Genomic DNA, 9,218 nt, shown 5'->3' on the forward strand with positions numbered 1-9,218 from the left:
TCCAGCCACTAAGTTCCTTCTGAATCCATTCAGTGGATCCTTGTCTTCACTAAGCAAAGTGCCATGGACTTGACTGAGACTTAGTTGGGACTTGTTTTGCTGCATCAGAACTGGTGTTTTCCAAGTTGTGTCTGAATGTCCTTTTTTCCCTTCTTTGTCTGCAATAATTTCTCCATTAATTTGTTTCACTTTCTTTAACCTGCCACCAATTTCATCTAGCCATGAATTTATGTCCTGCTAAATACATTGGGAAATGGAGCATCTGCTTCTGAGGATTTCCTACCTGCCATGATGAATGAAAAAAATCACGGTTCAAAAGGCTAAAGGAGGTCTTTCACCACTCACTGGAATGAGGGACCACGTCTGATCCTAGTAGAGACCAAGTAAGGCATACCCAGAGAATGGTTAGGATTCAAAATTGTGTCCGGTAAGGAATAACCCAGAGAATTGTTAGGATTCAAAATTGTTTATTGCCATCCCTATGGTAACCCTGCAGGTAGTGAAGGGGGAGGGAGAAAAAGAACCTTTGGAGAAGAACATGATGATGAATGATGATGTCATGGTGGAATGCAGAAGAAGTGACCTGGGGGGGGGGCACTGCAAGTGAGGGAGGGGGAGGGAAGGCGGAGGTGGATTTGTTCAGATGACCTGGTAGAAAACTCCGGGGTTGCCTACCTTCAGGAGAAGGTTGAAGATCTCCCAGAATTACAACTCATCTGGAGAAAATGGCTGCTCTGGAGTTCATAATTTCTGGCATTATACCCCACAGAGCTCCTTCCCCACTCCAACCTCCCTCCCGCCCTTTAACCTAAATCTCCAGAAATTTCCCAATCCCAATTCGGCCACCCCCAGCAAATGACCTGTGTAGACTCCCTATTTCCATTCATCACCCATCTCTTTAATTTAGGGAGGGGAAACTGTCAGAGATCCTGAGATTTCAAGGCTGTCCTTCATATTTTGGGGACATCCCCTCCTCCTCTGTTCTGCCACAGCAACTTTGCTGACTGGAGCAGGGACTTCTGCTGGGACCAGTTCTATAATTTTATCGAATCATAGAGCTGGAAGGGGCCTCCAGGGTCATCTAGTCCAACCCCCTGTACAGCGCAGGATATTCACAGGTACCTCTCCCCCACATGCCCAGTGACCCCTGTTCCATGCCCAGAGGATAGCAAAAAACCTCCACGATCCCAGATGAAACCAGCCTGGAGAAGAATTGCTTCCTGTCCCCAAAATGGTGATCAGCATTTCCCTGGGCACGTCTGAAAAGGGGCTGTGACAGCTAAGCACTGATGCAACCCTTCCTGCCCTCTTTCCCATGATCTGCCTAATTTCCTGTAACGGCAAAGTGGGATGATTCAAGGGGGCTTTTTCAAACAGGTGAGAGGGCTCTACTCTTACAAGATGGTTCAGAAATGTGGACTCTGCCGCTGTGGATGGGTTGTGCTGTTTGTTGCTGTAACGATGTCTTTTTTGTGTAGTTTAAAACCTGTGGTTTGTTTCAGCTCTGTTTGAATGTTCTGGTTGGGTCCAGATTCCTAAACAACTTAAGGGCCAAAAATTAAAAGCAAAGTATACAACTAAATCATATTATCCTCCTTCCTTTGTAAAATAATAAAGCAACAGTGGGAAACCACCTGGCCCGATGCATTTCGACCTAGAATGGTCTTCTTCAGAGGTCAAGCAAGTCTATCCACATGCAGGCTCGTGATACAAAATACAATCCGTCAATAAACCAATGCTGGACTGAAAAGAAAAAGGTTTCTGTAATAAAGAAGTCTTTGAGGCTAACGCATGCCGGAGATGATTTGATTTAAATACCCGAATTTTAAAACCTAACAGCAAAACTGGCCTTTGAATCTAGTTGTGTGTCGTCCTTATAAATCCAATTGCGATAGGATGGTATAGAGAAAATAGTTACACCTAAATCTAAGGTGAGATGATGGTTGCCCAGGGAAGACAGGATCAGAACAATTTTCGTCAAATGTTGTCTGAAGGATCTAGACTACAGAGAGCCCAGAGAGCATTTTCTACTTCTACTGTTGCTATTCCCCCACTGATGGCAATGCCAAGACATTATCTTCTGCTGCCCGTACCAAGGTCTAGAGGGGCACATATGTTAGCATGATTGAATGTGCTGCTGTCTGAAGTTTTAATGGGACGATACCAAGGCATGCCGTTGCCTGATAGATTACATACCCATGGTTCAGATGAAATAGACTCCATGGCCCTTATATGAATTGATTGTCCTGTATTTTCAGATGTGAGATCAAACTTAATTCTCCATTATTTGCAGCTGGCTTTGATACCCCAGATGAGCCAATTTCTTGGTTACTCAGATGTAGGAGAACAAGTTACTGTGCAGGTGGCAAAATATCCAACAGATATTTTGGGGAGGGACGGTGGCTCAGTGCTAGAGCATCTGCTTGGGAAGCAGAAGGTTTCAGGTTCAATCCCCAGCATCTCCAAATAAAAAGGGTCCAGGCATATAGGAATTAAAAAAACTTAGTTTGAGACCCTGGAGAGCCGCTGCCTGTCTGAGTACACAATACTGAGTTTGATGGATCAAGGGTCTGATTCAGTATAAGGCAGCTTCATATATATGTTCAGCTGTTATAGCACAGGATATCTAAAGAGCCACCTGGCTGGGATGTTTGACTTGATTGTGTGCTTCTGTTAATGACAATGCTCAAAAGAGCAGGAATTGGATTTGGACTGGACTGGGCTTGTTCTTGAATAAAGTGGGTGAGAACGAAACTCGTGTTCATTGTGCTTGGTAATCTTTCATTGACAACAAAAAAACCCCTAATAATTATAATAAAGATGAGCAATGGTGAAATTTGGAATAAAAAGATGCCACACAAATAAAAAAAATTTGAACACTCAAAAATAAAGACATCTCATATATTTTAAGAAAGAAAAAAAATATATCCATGTAATAGGAATACTATCATACAGCATAGAAGAAATACAGCCTTTAAAATTACCTGTGAAAGGTTACCAAAGAAATACAAATATAATGAAAGGAGAAAATAATACAGATATATACATATATGCAGAATTAATTGCAAGCTGCAGGGGCCCACCCAGAGTGCCTCAGCCTGCCACGCTGCATCACCTCACAGCGTTTTGAAATTACTTCAAACTAGTAGCAGCAGTCTCGTGGCAGCCATGAGGACACCGTCAAATCTAGTATATCCCTGAGACCTTTCTGAGACAGTAAAGATAGCCGAACATAAGACACGTCTCCATTGCTTTCCTCCGCTCCTCAAGAAATTGGACACACCCCAAAGCAGTCCATTGTGCCGCCGCCTCCCTCTCTTTCTGAGCTTGTTGTTTCATTAGCTCCCTTCTGGGGCGTTGTTCCTTGGTGATGGGGGTGGAGACTTCCAAGTCCTTGGGGGGCGGTCTCCAGTTTTGGAAGGCTATCTTGAAGGGTAAGACAGGTGGAGGCTGATAATACTTAAGCCCCAGACTGTGATCTCTGGGCAGATTTTTTGGGTGAAAGGTGGCAGTTGTCCTCACTGGCCCCTTCGCTTGGCTATGGTTTGGCCTCCGCTTCAATGGCCTCGAAATGCCAGGCCTTGACTCAAGAGCGGATGTTCTCCCCGCAGCTGTGGAGAGGCTTCTCTGTAATGATGCTTGCTGAGGCTTAGCTCTTGGAAGTGGCTTTGGTACCAGAATGGGGATCAGGGAAGGTTTAGCCAAGGAGGGTGGAGGTGGTTTAGTCAGTGAGGCTGCTGGCTTGGCACGGCTCAGTGTGCTGGACGATGGGTTTCCCAGTGGTTTGGGGAGTGGCTTCGGCAGAGTGTTTAGAATGGGCCTTGAAGATGTGGAGGCTGGTTTCACTGGAAGATGGGTGGAATTATTACTCGAGGGAGCCTTCTGAGCAGCTGTGGTGGAAATGCTGCCTTTCCCCAGAGGATGGAAGACCTTCACGGACTCCATCATTCGCAAAGCCAGATGGCTTTTGGGCACTGGATGTAATGTTTCTGTGCTCCGTTTGGCCTGCATCTTCTCTTTTGCAGTTGTACGTCTCGGTGCTTGTGCCTTCTTGGTCTGCGTGCTTTTTTTGTCTGTTTGCAGGCCTTTGGATCTCAAACCACTCGTTTTTATGTCTAGAGCCTTCTCCTTTGTTTTGAAGGTTTGTGGATCTGAAAGATTTTTATTTTGGTAGGTATATGTGAAATTTGATTGTCCATTATTCTCTTCCTCCACTGTTTCATGGGCGGTGGTTTCTCAGTTTCCGGATCTCTTCTAAGAGTCTCTGCTGAATTCAACATCGCTTTCTTCCATGCCTCTGTCATTGCCCCTCTTGCCATTGAAAGGATTTGGTCTCCATCAGCTGACCACTGTGAACTGGCCCAAGGGAATCAGGTTTCTGAGCTCCGGATGTCCCTGAGCCTTCATGCTCTGATGCACTCAGGTCAAGGATGTCTGTTGTCCCTTTGCTTAGTGAGTGCAGGGATGCCAAGGAAGATGAGGCTGTCTTTGTTGAGTTTGGAACCTCCAGTGTGGGCACGTTGTTGTCCTGGTGCGTCCCTCCATCCATTTCGAGAATGCCAGTTCCTCTTGCTTCCTGGGTGCCGGGGGGAGCCTCCGCCACTATAGGAAAGAACAAACGAAAAGTAATGATTAGAAGCCAAAAATTTCTTCTGGACGATGAGGGCAAAAGTTCAGGAAGGGTCCAAATGAACAAGGAACTTCCGTGATTTCAGTTAAGGGAACAGATTTGGTGATAGGCAAGAGTTAAAGCTGCAGAACGCCATAAGATCTTGGGATCTGAAGAAATGGAGTGGTGTATGCACCCAAATCTGTATCCTTATTTCTGGTTCGCTTGTTTTTTTGCCTCACAGAGGATTAAAGCACAAATCAGGGCTTTTTTGTAGCAGGAACTCTACAAAAACCTTGCATATTAGACCACACATCCCTGATGTAGCCAGTCCTCCAAGAGCTTAAAAGACTCTTCCTACAGGGCCTACTGTCAGCAATTGGAGGACTGGCTGCGTAAGAGGTGTGTGGCCTACTATGCAAAGGAGTGCCTGCTACAAAAGAAGCCCTGAGCACAATGTATGCACCATGTCAGTGGCATGCGCTCTGCACAGCGTGTCTACACTGCACAAGCCAGCCAAGTGAGCATGTAGCACGGCAAGGACTGTAGACTTAAACAATAGCCAGAGAAACCAGGACATTTATTCATATAGCATCAAGTCCTCTACAGTCAGAGAGGGAAAGAGACATATTTGGCCCGTTCGACCAGCTCTAGCAGGAGAGGAGACCCTTTGGGCGTGCTCTGGTTAGCGATTCTGAATTCATGGGATTGGGTTGGTTCTTTAACAGACAGAAGGCTTCTGACCTGTAGGAGATTATGGGATGTGTCATAGGGTGAAGGACTGTATGAGGTGGGCAGGTCCGTTGGTCATCCCATCCCTAAGAACTGACAGTTCAGTGCCTCCTGAGACACATCCAACCCTCTCTTCTGTCTGTGGGGCCTCATTTATGGGGCTGGATAGATTTGGTGCCTTCAGGAAGATGGTCACTGTTGATCTCCTTCTGCTTGATGACTCTCTTTAGCAGCATCAAGTCTTCCTGGAAGATTCTTTGGAAACCACTCTCCAATGAGCTAGAAGTCTGAGGGTGATGCAGGCAGGACACCAGGAATGCCCGCAATCTCACATCAACGCTCATGCGCCCTTTGAGAAGTTAGACTAGAACTAACCTTTTGTCCCCTGATGACTAGCCACAGGCTGCAGATGTGCATGCCACTGCTCCGCTGGATGGTATTCCGATGATATTGGACCCAGGAATGGGCCAGGAATACTGCCAGTCGTTCCCCAGCCATGGACCGAAGGATGAAGGGCCACACGCTGGGGAATTGGTGGCTGTTCATCCCTCCTGAGTGGTGGTGGCTGCAAGAGAGAGGTGTGCCCTGGCAGATAGTTGAATGTGATTGTCGTTCTTGAAAGTGGTTGGAGCACCAAAGTGGGAACCAAAGGCTGGAGCCAAGCTGCCCTCAGAGATGGCACAGACGTCCTGAAGAACCACCGAGAAGTCTCTTCAGGTGTTCTCAGAGGCTGGCGATTCGATCCTTCTGGCTGATGCGAGTTACGGACCCCATCTAGAAATAAAAAAAATAAAATGGATTGTGCATTGAGTTTGTGAACTTTCACAGAACTATCCGGAACAGGGAGCTGACAGATAAATCCCAAGCTGCCGCAATTACAACTCATCTGGAGAAAATGGCTGCTCTGGAGCTCATAATTTCTGGCGTTATATCCCACAGAGCTCCTGCCCCACTCCAACCTGCCTCCCACCCTGTAACCTAAATCTCCAGGAATTTTCCAACCCCAATTCAGTGACCCTAAACAAATATGTATATTTATTTATATTTATTATTAATTGGATTTATATCCCGCCCTCCCCGCCGGAGCGGGCTCAGGGCGGCTCACAGCAAGTAAACCAAAACAATAAAACAACCGATAAACCTCCTTCTGTGCAGACTCCCTATACCCATTCATCATCCATCTATGCATCAAAGGCCAACAGCTGCATGGGATTCTGTGGGTTTCTCTCACTAATTCTCCCTCACACTAAAATGAAACCTCAACATGATATCTCAAGACGAATTAGGAAACTATTGGTTTCCCTCGCGCATCACCTTGTATATCTTCCTTCTTCATCCTCTTCCCCTTCTCTGATGTTTCTACTATTGTCATTTTAAAATGTCACATAAGATACTTGAGGGCATCCTCCGGTCAATGGTGTCACTAAGTCCCTTCTGAATCCATTGAGTGGATCCTAGTCTTCCCTTTAAAAAGTGCCATGGAGTTGACTGAGACTCAGTTGGGACTTGTTTTGCTGCATCAGACCTGGTGTTTTCCAAGTTGTTGTCTGAATGTCCTTTTTTCCCTTCTTTGTCTACAATAATTTCTCCATTAATTTGTTTCACTTTCTTTAACCTGCCACCAGTTACATCTAACTATGAATTTATGTCCTCAAGGGGGCTCTCTGCGAGATACCTTGGGAAATGGAGCATCTACTTCTAAGGATTTCCTACCTGCCATGATGAATGAAAAGGTCACCGTTTAGAAGGCTAAAGGAGGTCTTTCACCAGTCACTGGAGTGAGGGACCACCTCTGATCCTGACAAGAGACCAAATGTCCAGTAAGGAATACTCCAGAGACTGGTTAGGATTCAAAATTGTGTCCAGTAAGGAATGCCCCAGAGAATGGTTAGGATTGTTTATTGCCATCCCTATGGTAACCCTGCAGGTAGTGAAGGGGGAGGCAGAAAAAGAACCTTTGGAGAAGAAGGTGATGATGAATGATGATGTCATGGTGGAATGCAGAGGAAGTGACCAGGGGCTGCAAGCGAGGGAGGGGGGGGGGGAGGTGCATTTGTTCAGGTGGCCTGCTGGACAACTCTGGGGTGGCCTACCTCCAAGAGAAGGTTGGAGATCTCCCAGAATTACAGCTCATGTGGAGAAAATGGCTTCTCTGGAGCTCATAATTTCTGGCATTATATCCCACAGAGGTCCCTACCCGACCCAACCTCCATCCCAGGCTGTAACCTACGGTAAATCTTCAGGAATTTCCCAACCCCAATTCAGTGACCCTAAACAAATGACCTGGGCAGACTCCCTATGTCCGGCCATCCATCCATCCATCCATCCATCCATCCATCCATCCATCCATCCATCCATCCTTTTGACTTAGGGAAGGGAAACTGCCAGATATCCTGAGATTTCAAGGATGTCTATGGGTTTGATATCTGAGTGGAAGCCCATCTTGTTTTGCCCTCAGGTCCTCCAAGGCCCAATTCCACACTATTTCATGGAGAGATAATTGCTGTTGAATGGTAAGCCTTTCTCCATAGTATGAAGAAGGAGATGGCTGCATGGCCATGGCCTCTTGTATCTTCTTCTCAATGTCTTATAATAAGTTAGAGCAGGAGATGTCCTTTATTTTTTTAGCTGCAGTGTAACCTATAACCTTCTTTTGTCTTTTACATTTAGCATACTTTTTCATCAAGTTTCTACAGCATATCTGAACATTCCACACCAGAAAGGCAACTCTGAATACATCTTCCAAATACATAAGAATGGGAAGGTGCTTCGTACCTCAGAAGCACTCCAACATTGCTTTCCAGTTAGGGTTGCCAAGTCCAATTCAAGAAATATCTCGGGACTTTGAGGGTGGAGGCAGGAGGCTTTGGGGGTGGGGCCAGGAGCAAGGTTGTGACAAGCACAACTGAACTCTGAAGGGAGTTCTGGCCATCACATTTAAATGCCTTCCCTCCATTGGAAATAATGGACATGGCACATTCTTTTGGGGCTCATAGAACTGGACCCGCTGTTCCAATCTTTTTGAAACTTGGCAGGTGTTTTGAGAAGAGATATTGCATGATAAGATGCAAATTTGGGGTCTCTGCCTCAAAAAACAGCCCCCCCCCCGAACCCCAGAAACCTGGGATCAATTCTTCATTATTCCCTATGGGAATTGGTCTCTCTAGGGAATAATGGCTTGCCTAGCAGACATTTCTGTCCCCCACCCCCACTTTCTGATGACCCTGAAGCGAGGGGAGAGCCTCCAAACCGGGGGATCCCTTATCCTCACCTGGGGATTGGCAACCCTGTTTCCAGTAGATCTGTAGAAATTAATGGCTGGTGCCTCGCTGAGAAACTCACCATGCAAAGCAGTAACAAAGTTAGGACTTGCAGAAGGGGGCCCCCCACCTGCTCTCTCACACCTCCCCACCCTGGTCTTGCCATGCACCCACCTGCAGAGCCTGTCAATCACAAGGCGGAGGGAGATCTTTTCTGTGTTTGGCCTCCATGCACACACAACGTGTGCATGCACAGAAGCCACGATGAGGAATCCCAGAGGGGCTGCAGAACTGACTTGCTGCTTCAGCCATGACTCTGCTCATCTGCTCTGACCCTCTGGGATCTCTATCGTGTCCAATAGTACCAAACAGAGGCAGAGCATCCGCTTGGCCTGCAGAAGGTCCCAGGTTCAATCCCTGGTGTCATGACTAGGCTTGCCAATCCCCAGGTCCCAGCAGGGGTTCTCCTGCTTTCCCAGGCTCCCTTCCGCCCCCAATTAGCTGGCCGGAGGGGGGAAGCCCCGCCCCCACAGCCATCATGTGCCTTTCCAGCTCCGGAGGCTTCAGTCTCTACTTCAGAAAGCCTTCCTCTTTGGATGGTGTGTCTGTGTCTTTAA

This window comes from Heteronotia binoei, chromosome 12, assembly GCF_032191835.1.
Source record: "Heteronotia binoei isolate CCM8104 ecotype False Entrance Well chromosome 12, APGP_CSIRO_Hbin_v1, whole genome shotgun sequence".
Lineage (NCBI taxonomy): Eukaryota > Metazoa > Chordata > Lepidosauria > Squamata > Gekkonidae > Heteronotia > Heteronotia binoei.